Source organism: Erpetoichthys calabaricus, chromosome 17 (assembly GCF_900747795.2).
Source record: "Erpetoichthys calabaricus chromosome 17, fErpCal1.3, whole genome shotgun sequence".
NCBI classification, from domain to species: domain Eukaryota; kingdom Metazoa; phylum Chordata; class Cladistia; order Polypteriformes; family Polypteridae; genus Erpetoichthys; species Erpetoichthys calabaricus.
The window spans coordinates 56,252,612-56,272,235 of record NC_041410.2 but is presented as its reverse complement, the minus strand read 5'-3'; the positions used below and the strand labels follow the sequence as shown (position 1 = coordinate 56,272,235).

At 41.5% G+C, this 19,624-nt stretch overlaps 1 protein-coding gene across 1 annotated transcript in view; it reads right to left on the bottom strand.

Moving 5' to 3' along the window:
• Positions 1-19,624, bottom strand: part of slc28a1 (solute carrier family 28 member 1) — a 211,693-nt gene that overhangs the window by 170,886 nt on the left and 21,183 nt on the right. The window lies entirely within an intron of this gene.

Here is a 19,624-nt window from a genome sequence, read left to right as displayed (position 1 = left end):
TGTCTAGCAGTATAAGTTCAAGGTTCAGCATCATTGTGGCTCTCTCCACTCCAATACCGATTCACTCTTTCATGCTTATGACCTCTTGATTCAGCCCGCCTGACCCAAAGGGTATGGGCTAAGGGGATGGCTATGTCACACACATGTACCTAGGAGACAACTTCAGGGCTTGTCGACATATAATTCCATCCCAAGTCAAGAGTTAGAGCTGCCTTATAACGTCTCTGTTTCCTTCTGCAGGTCCAGAAACAGACATAACTTATAATTCTGGGGCTCCTGGACCTGCCCCTTTCACCTCATCAACTAGCACCACTGCCATCTTACTTGAGTCTAATCTTAGATTCATGTCTGGGAAGATGTTCTCATGTTGAATGTTAATTGACTTTGTTGTTTTGCCACCAATTATATGGGGATCACCACTGGTGCCCCAACTCTTTATAATCTCTTTGCTCTTTTTATTACAACAGATAGGACTTACAGAGTGAAAGTCAATGGTTGTCAAGCTGCGTTGCCCTTGAATGTCCTATATAAACAGTATATGCTTCCGTTCATCTCCAGTTATCTTCTTACCTGTACTGATAATCTGGTTTACCACCCCAAAGGTTTCATTCTTCTCACAATAACATTACAGGACCACTTACTAGTACTACTCAGTAGTTGTTTCTCTCTCTTTCTCCCATTTTTTCTCTTACTTTTAGTCATCTCTTGAATGACACAGTTGACACACCCAATTTCAGATTTGTTAGTAAACATTGTTAAACTTTGGGTACAGCCACACCATATTTTTAATGCGTTAATACATGCTTCACACTTTCTAATACTTTTTTCTTACTTCAAATAGAAACCTCAACCACAAATGTGCCTGTTATGATTTAATGAGATGTAGAAACTAAAACAAAAGCCTTGAGAAAACTCTGGAAGAAAGCAGGTCAAATTCAAAGGCTTGACCAATTTATTATTGTACCAACCTGCTTTGTATTCAGAGGCAAAACAAACAAAACAAATTGACTGGAATGGTTATACTTTCAGCAATATGTTGAGGGTTTCACTTTTGCACTTAGAATGCTGACGTCAAAACCTCCCGTTAACTGAAATTTGCTTATTTTGTTACATTCTTTGTGTTGAGCTCAGATGGACGGTACCTCCTAATAATGCAGGTGTGAAGCTAAAGGGGATGTCAACTGATCCCCTTTTAAGACTGTTGCTGTCAGCTAGGCATTGAACTTGAGTTATTTGTCATTCATTCCCCTTTTCTCACATCTCTAAAATTTGAATTGAATTAGCAAAATTATTTTGCTGCTGAATCATGAATGTTTTGTATTGCCTGTCTTTTTTCTCATTATAGTATTTCTTTAGTGGCAACCTTTGTAAAACTTGACCTTTTTGATATATGAAAGCATTTATTGTACAGTGGAACCTCGGTTCACGAACGTCTCGGAACACGTACAAATCGGTTTACGACCAAAAAGTTTGCCAAACTTTTGCATCTGTTCACGACCACACACTCGGTATATGAACAAGCCAGTTTCCTTTTCGGTTTGTATGTGTTCAGTCTCTTCCTGTGCATTTCCTGTGCAGCGAGCAAGAGAGAGAGAGAGAGCGAGAGAGCGTGACACACACACGAGAGAGAGACACACACACACAGGAGCATGAGAGAGACACACACAGGCAGCGCGAGAGAGAGAGACACACACTGGACGCTTTAGGTAGGAAGACAGTTAAAGAATGCACTGGGCTTGATTTTGTTTTCACTTCTGTTTACAGCAATCGGTTCGGAGCGTGCATTGTTGCAATGTTACTTTTCTTGGTGGTTTATTAAATTACGGATTTTTTCAAATGTTCATTTTTTTTCCCTGTGCTTAAAACTAATTACAAAAAAGTGTTTTTAGCCAGCGGTTGCTATAGCGCGAACTATTGCAGTGTTAGTTATCTCTGCTGTTCAAGGTTTTCTCAGTGTTATTCAATGTTTTTACATTTAGTTTACTATTACGCTGTGCATTCTATGGTTTATTTAACTATATTTGTGCTTAAAAACATAAAAAAAAATATTTACATACAGTTCGTATGGTCTGGAACGGATTAATTGTATTTACATACAATCCTATGGGGGAAATTACTTCGGTTCACAACCAAATCGGGTTACGACCAGAGTTTTGGAACGAATTATGGTCGTGAATCGAGGTTCCACTGTATGTTTACCTTTAGGATTTCTTACATTTTGGCCTTTTTGTTTAATTATTTAAAAGGACATTAAAGAAATGAGTCATATGTTAATAAACAAGTTAAATCTTAATCTAGTCTTTTTAGGGTTCACAGTCTTCTTTTCTTTATAAGCCCAAATCACAAACAATAAATAAGGAACCCATCCAAAGAATCAAATGTTAAATAGTTTAAATTAATCTCAAATCCTGAGCCAACAGAAATCACAAAATGGAAGTTGAAGGATACAGCTGCTTACAGAAACTAATAACTTGTTGGGGCATATAGGAATCATATATAAGATGCTCCGGTAACTGCTGATTTAATGAATTCAGCATCAAACAGCCCTAATTGACTTGGAGATAGGTAAGGGAACTGGGAAACACCTATATATATAATTCACAAAGTCGCCACCAAAGGGGGAAGACACCCATGAAAGCACGCACACCAAAACAAGACACCCATGAAAGCACGCAGGAAGAGGCGTGGATTCACTAAGCCGCCGACAAGTAGGAAAGAGCCTCGCCCACCAACTCTATGACCATTGGATACGACGACAACTCGCAGAGCCACGCCCACTAACTGGGACGCGACGCCTCGGAAAAAAACGGCGTCATTTATGTTCATCTGTTGTACGCTACACATGGACCTCTGAGCCACCTTGAGTTGGGGGCAGCAAGTCTTTGATAGGCTGCAACAAAATGATGAAAGTACGGGCGCATTTTTTCACACAAGCTGCGTGTGTGTGGGTGGGTGTTAGTTAATTTGTTACTCGAAGGATTTCAAGATTTAATATGCACAGGCGGTAACACTGCAAATGCAGCCCAAACGAACCCAAAATCTTCCACAGTCTCCTTACTGTAAAGCAGCAACACTACCACTGCGCTACAAGACAGAGAATGCAGTTAAAGAATGCACCAGGCTCGATTTTACTTTCGCTTCTGTTTGGACAACTGTGTCGTTCAGAAAGTGTTCACCCATCAATACATAATTATGCGGCATATGATACGCCGTGAGTTGGCAAGAGCCACGACCACCAAGTCGGACGCAAAAACTCACCAATCACCCGGTTAGTCGAGTTCCTCCCTACTACGAACCACATGCACCTCAGAGCCACAGATTCCTTTCGGTTACGACGTACAACTGCGTTCTCCATCGCAAACTGTTTTACACGCTACATAAAGCGATTCGCATCCGCGCCAAAAACACTCCTTTTTTCACGGACCGCGTCTACCCTCGCTCTCTACAAACTCCAACAACTCACCACACAAGGGCGCCCTATCTTTCGAGGCATTCACACTGCCGGAAGACAACCATGGGATACGCAGAAAATAGCCATGTCAGTCAACGCAGATCAGACACCTAGGCAAACAACACCGAATAATCAATAGCTACAACCACTTTGCCCGCCCCCACTCCTCACCTGAGTCGGTTTCGTCTCTGTTCAGCAGTGTTTCCCAAACTCAGTCCTGGTGAACCCCTGTGGATGCAGGGTTTTGTTCCAACCAGATTCCTAATCATTAATGCCGGTGAAACTCATCAGGGATAAGTCGGTTTTTCAAACGCAGTCGTGTAGCAGATTAGCTGGATGTAATAATCCGAGATGAATGCGCACCTCCGCACATAGTGAAAACACAATGTATATTGCTGCAACAAAATGATGAAAGAACGGGCGCATTTTTTTAACACAAGCTGAGTGGGTGGGTGTTAGTTAGTTAGTTAATTAGTTACTCAAAGCAATTCAAGATTTAATATGCACAAGCAGTAACACTGCAAAAACAGCCCAAACCAGAAAAGACAGCTGGCAAAAAGTCACCAACAAACTAAACGCGTGTGCATTGTACTTACTGAAAGCAGCGTTACGGATTTTGCAAATGTTCATTTTTTTCCCTCTGCTTAAAAAACATTGAAAAATTGGCGTATACTACGCCGCGGGTTGGTTTGCAGCGTGCAAAACAGTTTGTTTGTCGCGGATAATTTGCTATCCACACAGGGAGAAACCAGGAAGCGAACCCACAATCTTCCACTGTCTCCTTACTGCAAAGCAGCCGTACTACTACAGCACCACAAGGCAGTTAAAGAAGTTATATTTATATTTTTTACACATCACACACTAGAAGCTGCTGACGAACCCTTCTCTTCATTGTCAGTCTGTAGCTGCGAAAAAATAAAAGCAATACGAGTTTTAACAGATGTCATTCAAGTGTATCATAAGTTTCTGTAACGTTAATGAAAATGGCCAGGAGAAATCAGCAGACTAGCATGACGGATGGGGCGTAATGGGCGTCCTTCCCCTCTCCTCCGGATTTTTCAAATGTTACTTTTTTCCCTGTGCTTAAAAATCATTAAAAACCCAGCCTGATTATGCGGCGTATGGTACTCCGCGGGTTGGCTAGTAAATGACATAAACCAAAACAAAGACAAACCAAAAACAAGGGAATGAGAAGAAATGTCAAAAACATTGACAAAGGCAAAGCCAACAAGTCCAGACCAACCTGAAATCATTGCAAAACTTTAGTCTATACAGAAAAACAACATTTGAGGTCTCAAGCTCCCTAACAAAAGGCTTGTTAAAGGCCAAGTAGCTGTAATGCCAAGCAACCAGTCAATACTAAAGGACCGGGAGGTAACTGTAGTCAGGAAAACAAAGCAAGGTGAATGTGAGGGAATCAAAGAAAATTCATTGCCATAAACAAAATACAAAATGAAAGATAGTAATCAAAAGGGAGTTACAGGTACCAATAACAACGTCAGAAAGTAAATAGAATGAATCGTTAATTTTATTCCAATCTCAAATAGCGAATAAAGTTCCCAGTTGATCTTTTATCCTGTTGTGTATATAGTCACAGCATCCCCACAGGTTCATCAGAAATTGCCATAGCAAGCTCCCAAAGATGGGGACATTCAATAATGAAACAAAACAACATCAAAAATGATGGTAAAAAGTTAACTTTTAAATAAGATGGTAACTCAAGGAACTAATAGCACAATTAGATTCCTTGAGTTAAAAAGAAAAAAAGAAACAATACAAAACAAGATAGTTTTGATTTTGCTTATAATTAAAAACCCAGGAAAAAATAAAGAAGACTGCAAATCATAACAGTAATCTCTCTCTGTGTTTTATGGTGTTTCACGTTAGCCTCTGAGACTGGGTATTTCATCACAATGAATACCAGATTTAATAAAATTTAATATGAATGTACACACCAACTAATTTCCTGGATTATGCTATACTAAAGGAATAGAGTTTCTAGGCTTGATTTAAATGTTAAGACCTTTGAGGCTTCCATAACATTGTCAAGATGGTAATTCTTGTGTTTATGGATCCTATAGCTACAGGCTATGCAGAACAGAGTTGGCATTGGCCAATCTACTAGGCTTTCACGGCACACCAGGCCTGTTAAGAGAGCAGATTTAAAAGGAATGCACGTATCCAGCTGTGCCCCCCTTGCATTCAAAACTAAGTGACTGAATTCAGTTTGTACCAGGATCAAACAATGGTGTAAATCACAGGCATGAAATGAACTCAAGCAAGGACAAAGACCTATAATTTATGGGATGACTACTAAGATGGACAGTAGGACTCGCCTACTATAAGACACCAGTTTTGTAACTGGAAGTGACTTTAATCCAATCAGGAGAAGATTCATTCTTCCTTTTAAACCACATGCACCCCATCTCTAAAAGAAGAGACAAGAAAAAGAATAGAATCAAAGAATGACAGAGAATGGGGAGAAGCAAAGAGAAACTTGGAGAGTTATAAATTGTGATTTGAACACTCTCACTGAAATTCTCTAGGGAATCCTAAAGAATTCTGGGACTCTTCTCAGGGGCACTTTGTGCACATTCTCCAAAATGACTTTCTAAAATCTTCTCTCATACTGAAAGTGATGAGCCACTCTTCCTTGGAGAACTGAATTTGACAAACTCATATCTTTGTGAACCAGAAGCTGAGACCCAGTCTGTCAAGCCAAAGCTGTGTGCCAGTAGTCTGATGAGGATGAGAAGGCATGGGCTAAAATGAGTAATGCCTTTTCTGTACAATGAAGAGCAAAAGGCAAACTGAGGAAGCAGCAGCACAGCACTGGCAAGGATCATGCATCAAAGAGAAAGAGTGCACTAAAATGCGCGAAGAATCTTCAATGTGAACCCGGAGCAACAACAAAGCAACTACTCCACACCAAATCGGACATCACACATGAAGACTTCGTATTGTAAAACTCTTTATCTGTGCCAAGATAAAGTAGAACTCTAAATACCAGTAAACAGCCAGCCAATACTGTATATCATATGTTTGTCTCTCTGCGCCCAGTCTTACATGTCAACATGTATATGCATTTATCATATTTATATAATCATTGTGTTTATCAATCTTCTTCTTTCGGCTGCTCTCGTTAGGAGTTGCCACAGCAGATCATCTTCTTCCATATCTTTCTGTCCTCTGCATCTTGCTCTGTTACACCCATCACCTGCATGTCTTCTCGCACCTCATCCATAAACCTTCTATTAGGCCTTATTCTTTTTCTCTTGCCTGGCAGCTCTATCCTTAGCATCCTTCTCCCAATATACTCAGCATATCTCCTCTGCACATGTCCAAACCAGCGTAATCTCGCTTCTCTGACTTCGTCTCCCAACCGTCCAACTTGAACTGACCTTCTAATGTACTCATTTCTAATCCTATCCATCCTTGTCACACCCAATACAAATCTTAGCATCTTTAACTCTGCCACTTCCAGCTCTGTCTCCTGCTTTCTGGTCAGTGCCACCATATCCAACCCATATAACACAGCTAGTCTTGATCCCAAGTATTTAAACTCATCCACCTTCACCAACTCCACTCCTTGCATCCTCACCATTCCACTGACCTCCCTCTCATTTACACACATGTATTCTGTCTTGTTCCTACTGACCTTCATTCCTCTCCTCTCTAGAGCATATCTCCACCTCTCCAGGGTCTCCTCAATCCGCTCCCTACTCTCGCTACAGATCACAATGTCATCAGCAAACATCATAGTCCACGGGGACTCCTGTCTAATCTCGTCTGTCAATCTGTCAATCTGTCCATCACCATTGCAAATAAGAAAGGGCTCAGAGCCGATCCCTGATGTAATCCTACCTCCACCTTGAATGCATCTGTCACTCCTACCTCAGAATCATCACTGCACTTCTTAACCTAGCTTCCACTACTCTTTCCCATAACTTCATGCTCTGGCTCATCAATTTTATCCCCTTGTAGTTACTGCAGTCCTGCACATCCCCCTTATTCTTACACTTACACCAGTACACTTCTTCTGCACTCCTCAGGCATCCTCTCACTTTCCAAGATTCCATTAAACAATCTGGTTAAAAATTCCACTGCCATCTCTCCTAAACACCTCCGTACTTCCACAGGTATGTCATCTGGACCAACGGCTTTTCCATTCTTCATCCTCTTCATAGCTGTCCTTACATCCTCCTTGCTAATCCGTTGCACTTCCTGATTCACTATCTCTACATCATCCAACCTCTTCTCTCTCTCTCTCATTCTCTTCATTCATAAGCCTCTCAAAGTACTCTTTCCATCTGCTTAACACACTCCCCTCTGTTGTGAGTACATTTCCATCTTTATCCTTTATTACCCTAACCTGCTGCACATCTTTCCCAGCTCGGCCCCTCTGTCTAGCCAATCCGTAAAGGTCCTTTTCTCCCTCTTTAGTGTCCAACCTCTCATACAACTCATCATACGCTTTTACTTTAGCCTTCGCCACCTCTCTCTTCACCTTGCGCCTTATCTCCTTGTACTCTTGTCTACTTTCTGCATCTCACTGACTATCCCACTTCTTCTTTGCCATCCTCTTCCTCTGTATACTCTCCTGTACTTCCCATTCCACCACCAGGTTTCCTTTTCCTCCTTCCTCTGTCCAGATGTCACACCAAGCACACTTCTTGCTGTCACCCTTACTACATCTGCTGTAGTTTCACAACTGTCTGGCAATTCTTCACTACCACCCAGTGCCTGTCTCACCTGCTCCCTAAACTCAACCTTGCAGTCTTCCTTTTTCAACTTCCACCATTTGATCCTGGCTCTGCCCTCACTCTCTTCCCCTTCTTGATCTCCAATGTCATCCTACAGACCACCATCCTATGCTGCTTAACTACACTTTCCCCTGCCACTACTTTGCAGTCTTCAATCTCCTTCAGATTGACTATTCTGCATAGGATATAATCTACCTCTGTGCATCTTCTTCCACTCTTATACATCAACCTATGTTCCTCCCTCTTCTTAAAATATGTATTCACCACAGCCATGTCCATCCTTTTGGCAAAATCCACTATCCTCTGACCTTCTTCATTCCTCTCATTGACACCATACCTACCCATCACCTCCTCGTCTCCTCTGTTCCCTTCACCAACATGTTCATTGAAATCCGCTCCAATCACCACTTTCTGTCCCTTGGGTACACTGTTTATCACTTCATCCAACTCACTCCAAAAATCTTTCTCATCCATTGCACACCCAACTTGCGGTGCATATGGCACTAACAACATTCATCATCACACCTCTAATTTCCAGCTTCATAATCATTACTCTGTCTGACACTCTTTTCACTTCCAAAACACTCTTGACATACTGTTCCTTTAGAATAACCCCTACTCCATTTCTCCTTCTATCCACACCATGACAGAACAATTTGAATCCACCTCTGATCCACCTGGCCTTACTTCCCTTCCATATAGTCTCTTGCACGCACAATATTTCAACTTTCCTTTTCTCCATTATATCTGCTAACGCTCTCCCCTTACCAGTCATACTGACAACAAAGTTCCTACCCTCAGTTCCACTCTCTGTACCTTCCTCCTCTCCTCCTGCCTCCGGACATGTCTCCCTCCTCTTCTTCTCCTTCTTCTTCTTCGGCCAACAGTAGCCCAGTTTCCGCCAGCACCCTGTTGACTAACAGTAGTGGTGGCGGTTGTTGTTAACCCGAGGCTCAGCCAATCTGGTATAGAAATTTGCATTGTTGTCCGCATATTGATTTGGTAAAATTTTACACCGGATGCCCTTCCTGATGTAACCCTCCCCATTTATCCGGGGTTGGGACTGGCACAAAGAAACACACTGGTTTGTACATCCCCTGTGCCTGGGTTAATCCTTGTGTTATCAATAAGTTGCATTATTTTCCTTCATAAAAATGAGAGTGCCTTAGTTATCTTGATATACAATATCATAGTTTTATTAATTCTGGGAGTTCTGTGGTAAGCATTTTTTTATTATGAGTATCCTGGACAAGGGAACTGCAGGCAGAAAAGGGGCACAGAACACAGGCAGGGCGATGACATTTTTGTTGTGGCTTACCCAGGGTGTTGTCCTTGGCTCATACAAATTCTTATATGAATTGTTAATTTTATGCCTTGTTAAGTATTACTTTATATAATATGTTATTATATATATATTATTATATAATATATCATATTTTTGTCTGTTTTTTTCAATATTCTTTTGTCAAATTTAATATTTTTGTATTATGTGTATTTGTAGTGTGGCGGACGTCTGGAGCTCATGCCCAGTCAGGACACCTGGAAGATGGAAGGACCGGGAGAGGAGCAGCACCTCCCCTGGAACACAAGAAGGCAGTCACCCTGGTAGGTTTTGGGGCCATGGGAACAGAGCTTGGAAGCTCAACCTTGTGGGGACCCGTTGCCACCACCAGGGGGCACCTGGATGGATCAGAAGCCATGGTATGCAGCACTTCTGCTACACCAGGAAGTGCTGCAGGAAGGTCATCAGGGAGCACCTGGAGCACATCCGGGTGCATTATAAAAGGGGCTGCCTCACTCCATTCATAGAGCTGGAGTCAGGTGGAAGAGGATGGAGCTTGCGAGGAGTGGAGTAGAGGCAGCAATACAGAGAGGAAGGAAAGATTTGAGCATGGTGATAGATAGATAGATAGATAGATAGATAGATAGATAGATAGATAGATAGATAGATAGATAGATAGATAGATAGATAGATAGATAGATAGATAGATAGATAGATAGATAGATAGATAGATAGATAGATAGATACTTTATTAATCCCAAGGGGAAATTCACATACTCCAGCAGCAGCATACTGATATAAAAAAAAACAATATTAAATTAAAGAGTGATAAAAATGCAGGTATAACAGACAATAACTTTGTATAATGTTAACGTTTACCCCCCAGGTGGAGTTGAAGAGTCGCATAGTGTGGGGGAGGAACGATCTCCTCAGTCTGTCAATGGAGCAGGACAATGACAGCAGTCTGTCGCTGAAGCTGCTCCTCTGTCTGGAGATGATCCTGTTCAGTGGATGCAGTGGATTCTCCATGATTGACAGGAGCTTGCTCAGTGCCCGTCGCTCTGCCACAGATGTCAAACTGTCCAGCTCTGTGCCTACAATACAGCCTGCCTTCGCCACCAGTTTGTCCAGGCATGAGGCAGCCCTCTTCTTTATGCTGCCTCCCCAGCACACCACCACGTAGAAGAGGGCGCTGATAGAACATCTGCAGCATCTTATTGCAGATGTTGAAGGACGCCAGTCTTCTAAGGAAGTATAGTTGGCGCTGTCCTTTCTTACACAGAGCATCAGTATTGGCAGTCCAGTCCAATTTATCATCCAGCTGCACTCCTAGGTATTTATAGGTCTGCACCCTCTGCACACAGTCACCTCTGATGATCACTGGGTCTATGAGGGGTCTGGGCCTCCTAAAATCCACCACCAGCTCCTTGGTTTTGCTGGTGTTCAGTTGTAGGTCGCACCATTTAACAGAGTCCTTGATTAGGTTCCTATACTAATGTATAGTGTGTAAAGTGTAAAGGACTGTAAAGAAGAGAACTGAAAATAAAAAGCGTGATCTTGTTCAAATGTGCCTCTTTTGTCTGTCTGTGCCAGGTTAAGCGCTGGTATAACACCATCTGCTGTCACAGTGTTTTGATGTTTTAGTTATATACTTGTGTTTTGTGGGAACCTTTGCTTGTGTGGCTGTTATGAATTAATGTCACATGTTATTTGCAAGATCTAGCATTTGGTTTGAGGGTTTCCTGAGTCCTCCAATCTGAATCTCACCTTCATTTTCTGAATTAAAACTTACTTTTGGTTTTGCTCTTTATTTTGGTCCGTTTCCCCCATCATTTTGTTTATTTCCTATTGCTGCTATTTTGACATCTAGTTGTTAGGGTGGCATCTTGTTTTGTTGGGGTGTGTTCTCAGAGGTTGTGACCTTTGGTTCACAATATGATCGAGTTTTCAGATTCCAAACAACTCTTTTTGTGCCTTCAAGTTCTTTAACTTTTGCTTCTCTGTTTTTTGACTTACAGTGGTGGCCAAATGTTTTGCCAGTGACACAAATATTGTGTTTTACAATATTTGCAGCTTCAGCTTTTGTGGTGGCAATTCACATTGTTTTTATATCATTGTGCAGAGTGATCAGATGTATATTAATTCATTGCAAAGAGCTCTATTAGCATAAAAAGTTACATTTATCACGAAAAACTATTTTCACTTATTTTGGCCCTGGCACAAAATGATCAGCTAAAAGTGTCCAGCAAGCATCAGGACCGTCAGGAGGAGTCAGTTACAGAATTGTGTTGCCACCAGTGCAGCACTTGCTTAGTACAATCAGCAGTTGGGTGTGAGTGCATCTGCTCACACAGTGAGGCAAAGACTTTTGGACAATGGCCTTGTGTCAAGAATGGCAGTAAAGAAGCCACTTCTTTCCGAAAAAAACATCAAGGACAGATTGAAATTCTGCAGGGAGTACAAGGATTGGACAGCAGAAGACTGGGGTAAAGCATTTTTTGTTTAGGATGAATTCTTCTTCTGACTGTTTAGGATATCTGGAAAATTGATTGTCCAGAGAAGGAAATAGTGAATGCTACCATGAGTCCTGTGCTGTGCCAAAAGTGAAGCATCCTGGGACAATCCATGTGTGGGGTGGCTTCTCATTCAAGGGAGGGGGCCCACTCAGAATTCTGCCCAAAACACAGCCATAAATAAAGAATGGTATCAAAATGTCCTCCAAGAGCAACTTCTCCCAACAATCCAGGTGCAATTTGGTGATCTGTGTATTTTCCAGCATGATGGAGCACCATGTCATAAGGTAAAAGTGATAATGAAGTGGCTAGGAGATCATAACATTGAAACCTGTGGACCAATGCCCAGAAAACTCCCCAGATCTTAATCCTATTGAGAACCTGTGGTCAATTCTCAAAAAGTGAGTGGACAAGCAGAAACCCACAAATTGTGATCAACTCCAAGCACTAAAAAGGCAAAAATGGATCACCATCAGTCAGGATTTGACCCAGAACTTGATATCCAGCATGTCAGCAGGGTCAACATTGTAAATATTGACTCTTTACATAAATTTGAGGTACTGTATTTGCCAATAGAAACCTTTAAAATTTATGATTATAATTGTTCTTCAGTTTACAATAGAAACATAAATAAAATAATCTGAAAATGCTGAAGCAGCAAAGTCTGCAAAACACAACATTTGTGTCACTGCCAAGACGTTTGGCCAGTATTGTAAGTCAAATTCCTGACTTTGATTTTCTTATGGGATTTGGCTTAGGTATCTGACTTTTTGGCTCTATTAGATTAGATTCTTGGTTCTCAAACTGATTTTGTATGTTTTGAGTTGCCTTTTAGGTACATCATTTTGCTAACTTTTTCATTTGTTTTGTTTTCTTTGGTATATTTTTCTTTGAATTAAAATTTCAAACTTTTTAAAGATCTTTTGGATCATTATTTGATATTTTTTAATTTTAAATCTTTTAAGAGCTATTTTGACTCTGTTTTTTCCGTTTTATATGTCTTATAGTAAGAGGAAAGTCCCATTTGGAATACTGGAAGCCTGGGGCTTGATTTGGGAGGCAAGACCTCATTTGGGATTATTCTGAAATCTAAGCCTGCAGATAGGGAAGTCTGAGAAGATCATAAATATTATCAATCCAGTGGAGTGGAAAAGTTGACACCCCAAAGGGTATCTTCCTGTGTCTATCCTGAATTCCCTGAAATGACTGTACACAGCTAGAGAGTGAGAGGTGGTCTGGGAAGGAGCATATAATGTTCCCTCGAGGATGCTAGATGCAAAGCAAAACAGCAGCTTCTAAGTACTACCTTGATTGAAAGAAAATGAGGTCACATGGAACCGAAATGAGAATAAAGACCACCAGGATGATAGAACCTGATGATAAGTGACCATATCGCTCCTGTTTAAAGGACAAGGGCATCCTCCCTGAACACTTGGCTTCTTTGAGGAACGTTCAGGGATGTAGGGCTATCCCCAAGGCAAACAAAGAAAGCTGTAAACGAATGGTTTTGTTGCAGACATTAGGTCATCCCAATCTTAAAAGTGATTTTGGGGCTTGGCTGATATCTTGAGATAGTCAAGTGGGAGAACCATACTAACAAAAGAAACATAAAAAAATGGCAAATGAGAGGAGACCACTGAGTCAATTGAGCCCATTTGGAACTACCTTGCAGAAATGGAGAACGCAGGTCCAGAAAAACAGTAGGCCTTACTGTTTTTATTTATTTGTAGTGTTCCTTCACTATTTTCAGGTACTGTTATAAAAGAAGTCCTTCTACAGTATTTAACAGTGTTGGTATAATTATGGGCGGCACGGTGGCAAAGTGGTAGCACTGCTGCCTCGCAGTTAGGAAATCCGGGTTCGCTTCCCGGGTGCTCCCTGCGTGGAGTTTGCATGTTCTCCCCGTGTCTGTGTGGGTTTCTTCCGGGTGCTCCGGTTTCCTCCCACAGTCCAAAGACATGCAGGTTAGGTGCATTGGCGATTCTAAATTGTCCCTAGTGTGTGCTTGGTGTGTGGATGTGTGTGTGTGTCCTGCGGTGGGCTGGCGCCCTGTCTGGGGTTTGTTTCCTGTCTTGCACCCAGTATTGGCTGGGATTGGCTCCAGCAGACCCCCATGTCCCTGTAGTTAGGATATAGCGGGATGGATGGGTATAATTTTGTCTTCTGCTTGTGACATCATTAATAAGTTCCATAAGGCAACATAAGGTGAGGCCATTCGCAATGTTATATGATGAAAAAGACAATTTTCAGATTCTTCATTTCTACCACATTCCAAAGACATACCGGTAGTTAGAAAACTGATCTTGTGTAGGAAAGTATGGGAGTATTGTGCCTAGCAATGGAGTGGCGTTTTATCAAAGGTTGATCCCGAAGTTTGGCCTAACGCTAACACAGAACCCTACAATTGAATTTAAGGGGTACAATTAATAGATGGATAAATGGAACCAGGAAATTGAGCTGAAGGCAGTGGCAGACAGGATTATGCTTTAGTATAAGAACAAAATTATGATATTTTGGAACAATTTAAAATTAAATGGAAAACATAATCACTGAATGAACTTGAAGACTTAACATCTCAATTAAAATTTTATAAAATGCTTGTTACTAGATATTTTTATTTGTTATTACTTTTCAATTTTCTGTCCTAGGAATATTTGCAATGCATATAGACATTCTTCTTTTTCTTTCGGCTGCTCCCATTAGGGGTTGCCACAGCAGATCATCTTCTTCCATATCTTTCTGTCCTCTGCATCTTGTTCTGTTACACCCATCACCTGCATGTCCTCTCTCACCACATCCATAAACCTTCTCTTAGGCCTTCCTCTTTTCCTCTTCCCTGGCAGCTCTATCCTTAGCATCCTTCTCCCAATATACCCAGCATCTCTCCTCTGCAAATATCCAAACCATCACAATCTCGCCTCTCTGACTTTGTCTCCCAACCGTCCAACTTGAGCTGACTCTCTAATGTACTCATTTCTAATCCTATCCATCCTCGTCACACCCAATGCAAATCTTAGCATTTTTAACTCTGCAACCTCCAGCTCTGTCTCCTGCTTTCTGGTCAGTGCCACCGTCTCCAACCCATATAACATGTCTATAAAAAACTATTTCTTTGATGCTTCTTACACTCATGGGATTAATAAAATGTATCTAATCTAATTTAATTTAATTTAGTCATTTTGGCTAATTACACATGGCTCAAAAACAAATTCTGTATCTCTAGTGTAAAATACATTGAATAACATTCATATTTTGTAATTAATTTAAAAATGTGAGATGGATTGTCTAATTTATGAAACTAACAAAAGATAAAAAATAAGTAAGTAAAGTTAAGTTAAAACATGCACTCGTTGCTTGAAATGCAAGGTACTATGAAATAACAGTATGAGAATAAATCTGAATTTTATGTTTCAGGTGGCTGATTTCTAAATGTCACATGTGCTCTTTGCAGACAGTTCTTTTTGTTTTACCCACTAAAAATCTCAACCTCATTCTAGAAACAATACTAACCTTTTTGGTAAACTTGCATGGAAAGATCACATAGGAGACAAAGCTGACCTTTTGTACAGCATGCTTATATAGTTAGCAGGTAGCAAGCATAAAGATTCCACACACAGGACTACAACAATTCACTTCAAGATACTTGAGCATCCACAGCAGAGAGGCCAGAAAGAAGGAGACAAGTCAAGAAGGTGTCTCATCCTATGTTCTCAGGAAGAATTGCAAATAGAAACAATGAAGGATAATATCAACACAAACATCAGAAGAATAAGTACTGTAATATGGACACTTAATTAACTTCAAGGTTTTCTAACTGTAACTACAATGGGAGGGCAACACGGTGGCGCAGTGGTAGCGCTGCTGCCTTGCAGTAAGGAGGCCCGGGTTCACTTCCCTGGTCCTCCCTGCGTGGAGTTTGCATGTTCTCCCCGTGTCTGCGTGGGTTTCCTCCGGGTACTCCGGTTTCCTCCCACAGTCCAAAGACATGCAGATTAGGTGCATTGCTGATCCTAAATTGTCCCTAGTGTGTGCTTGGTGTGTGGATGTGTGTGTGCGTGTGTCCTGCGGTGGGCTGGCACCCTGCCCAGGGTTTGTTCCTGCCTTGCGCCCTGTGCTGGCTGGGATTGGCTCCAGCAGACCCACGTGACCCTGTGTTAGGATATAGCGGGTTGGAAAATTACTGACTGACTGACTACAACGAGAACTTAAATAACATTCTGTGGTAGTTTAAGAATACAAGCATAAATTTAAATTCATTTGAGATATTTGGAGGATGTGTCAAGATTTATCTGAGGTTCCATCCTTATCTTTAGTTTTGCTAAGTATTTTATTTTCTCCATTGGGATTTGTTAATTGTTTTACATCTGCTGGTCATGCTTTCAGTTTTGCTAATTACTTTTCATTCAGCTCCTTGACCATAAGTTGCATTGTTCCTTTCCTTCCAGTTTTTTTTGGACCTAAGAGAGCAGGGTCTCAGTTACCCAGTTGTGTGATCATCTGAGGCCTTTACCTTAGGCCATCTGTATAAAAGCTTTTCTGGTTTCAGTCATGTTGCTGAGGCATTGAGCCTCCTGGCTCTTTTTTGAAGGGTTACATAACTGTTTTGTATATTTTTTGAGCTTTTTATTATAGTTCATGAAGGGATTTTTATTTGTCACAGAGTTTTCCTTTACTTAGTCAACATTTACCATTTACCTTTTTGGCTCTTTTGTACATTTCCTTTTTCTGCTTTTTTCTTAGTCAAATGCCACCTTGCTAAGGACCAAGAGAAGGAATCATCTTAATACTTAATCCAATGTATTTTAATGGTGGGCTTTACTGAATGCAGGTTGGGAGCTTGCACTAATACAGCATGTTGCTGCACCCACCACATGACGAACCACCTTAGGATCCCAATTTAGGACCCAAGTGCAGCCATGCAATGGGTGACACCTCAGCACCACACTAGTTTGAATGGAATGGGACAGTGTGAGTTTTTTACTGTGGCTTTAGTGCCAATCCTGAGCACAACGTCATCCCCAGGATGGAGCAAGTGCAGGTTAAGGGCCTTGCTCAAGGACACAACAGAGTGGAAATTACACATTTCCAGTTATACTGCAATCCTCTTTAATAAAATCCCTGTGTGCGTCCAGGTGTCCGTGTGTGTGTGTCTTCTGGTGAAGTGTGCATGCGCGGGGCACGGTGCGATGCGCGATATTACTGTCAGAGAAAGTTGCAGGCGTTTTACGGAAATACAAACCAGTATTACTGCGAGAGGAAATTAAAGGTACACAATACAGTGACACATATTACAGCCACATACAAGCCAGTATTACTGTCAGAGGAGATTAAAGGCATATTACCAACGCGCATGCTTGTATTACTGCCAGAGAAAATTAAAGGTATATTACGGACGTACAAGCCAACTGACGTACAAGACAGTATTACTGTCACAGAAAATTAAAGACACATAAACGACGGCAGCCCACGAAGAGCGGTCAGCCCAGCAAGTAAACATCAAGAAAAGAAAGGCTGAAAGAAAGAAAAATACGACCAACAAAAAGAATGAGGTCAAAGTCCCTTGCCATTTAATATAGACTGTTCCTACTAATGTTTATGCACTACTGTTCTAGCGCCCGTTATTGTAACGGGCTAAATGACTAGTGACAGATATAACTAAACATAGATTATCAGACAAATTAGCATCAATTTGATTAACACAAACAAATCCTGACAATTAAAGTCTGTTCATGTTATACTCTGAGATATTGCCAGTTGACAATAGAACAGAAGAAAACAAAACTAATAATGGCTTTCATGAAGAAAATGTCTATGGTTGATTATAATTAATAAGTCATAGCTAAAGTGACAATAATATAATTGCATACTGAGAAATCTGAGTAGAACAATAAATCTTTTCATCCTTGGATTCCAAGGCTCCTAGCATATAATATGGCAATATTGCAATGGCACCAAGTTCTACAGCAGGATGTAGAGAAGTGGAACAGAATAGAAGTGGGCCAGTAACAGTTCAAAATGATTGTCAGGCCTGTGTTCCTCGTGTTTTGGCTGCTCCCGTTAGGGATCGTTACAGTTGGTCATCTGTTTCCATATTTTCCTGTCCTCTGCATCTTACTCTATCACATACACTACCTTCATGCCCTCTCTCACCACATCCATAAACCTCCTCTTAGGCCTTCATCTTTTCCTTTCACCTGGCAGCTCTGTCCTTAGTATCCTTCTCGCAATATACCCAGTATCTCTTCTTTGCACTCGTCACACCCAGTGCAAATCTTAGCATCTTTAACTTTGCTGCCTGCAGCTCTGTCTCCTGCTTTCTGGTCAGTGCCACAGCCTCCAACTCATATAACAAAGCTGGTCTCACTACCATCCTGTAGACCTTCCCTTTCACTCTTGCTGATATCCGTCTCTCACAAATCACTCCTGACACTCTTCTCCACCCATTCCACCCTGCCAGCACTCTCTTCTTCACCTCTCTTCCACAATCCCCATTACTTAGTACTGCTGATCCCAAGTATTTAAATTCATCCACTTTCTCCATCTCTATTCCCTGTATCCTCACAATTCCACTGACCTCCCCCTCATTTACATGCATGTATTCTGTCTTGTTCCTACTGACCTTCATTCCTCTCCTCTCTAGAGCATATCTCCACCTCTCCAGCGTCTCCTCAACCTGCTCCCTACTCTCGGTACAGATCACAATATCATCAGCAAACATCACAGTCCACCAGGACTCCTGTCTAATCTTGTCTGTCAACCTGTCCATCAACATTGCAAATAAGAAAGGGCTCACAGCCGATCCCTGATGTAATCCCACCTGCACATTGTATGAATCCGTTTCACCTAACACGCAGTCCTCACCACTGTCACAATTACCTCATACATATCCTGTACAACTCTTACAAACTTCTCTCGATTTTTTCATACAATACCACAACTCCTCTTGAGGCACCCTGTCATATGCTTTCTCCAGGTCCACAAAGACGCAATGCAACTCCTCTCTGGCCTTCTCCATCAACACCCTCACAGCAAACATTGCATCATGGTCCTCTTTCTTGGCATGAAACCATACTGCTGCTCATAAATCATCACTTCCCTTCTTAGCCTAGCTTCCACTACTCTTTCCCATAACTTCATGGTATGGCTCATCAATTTTAACCCCATGTAGTTACTACAGTCCTGCACATCCCCCTTATTCTTAAAAATCAGTACCAGTACACTTCTTCTCCACTCCTCAGGCGTCCTTTCACTTTTCAAGATTCCATTAAACAATCTGGTTAAAAACTCCACTGCCATCTCTCCTAAACACCTCCATGCTTCCACAGGTATGTCATCTGGACCAATGGCTTTTCCATTCTTCATCCTCTTCATAGCTGTCCTTACTTCCTCCTTGCTAATCTGTTGCACTTCCTGATTCACTATCTCTACATCATCCAACCTTCATTCATCGGCCTCTCAAAGTACTCTTTCCATCTGCTCAACACACCCTCCTCGCTTGTGAGTATGTTTCCAGCTTTATCCTTTATCACCCTAACCTGCTGCACATCTTTCCTAGGTCGGTACCTCTGTCTTGCCAATTGGTACAGGTCTTTTTCTCTCTCCTTAATGTCCAACT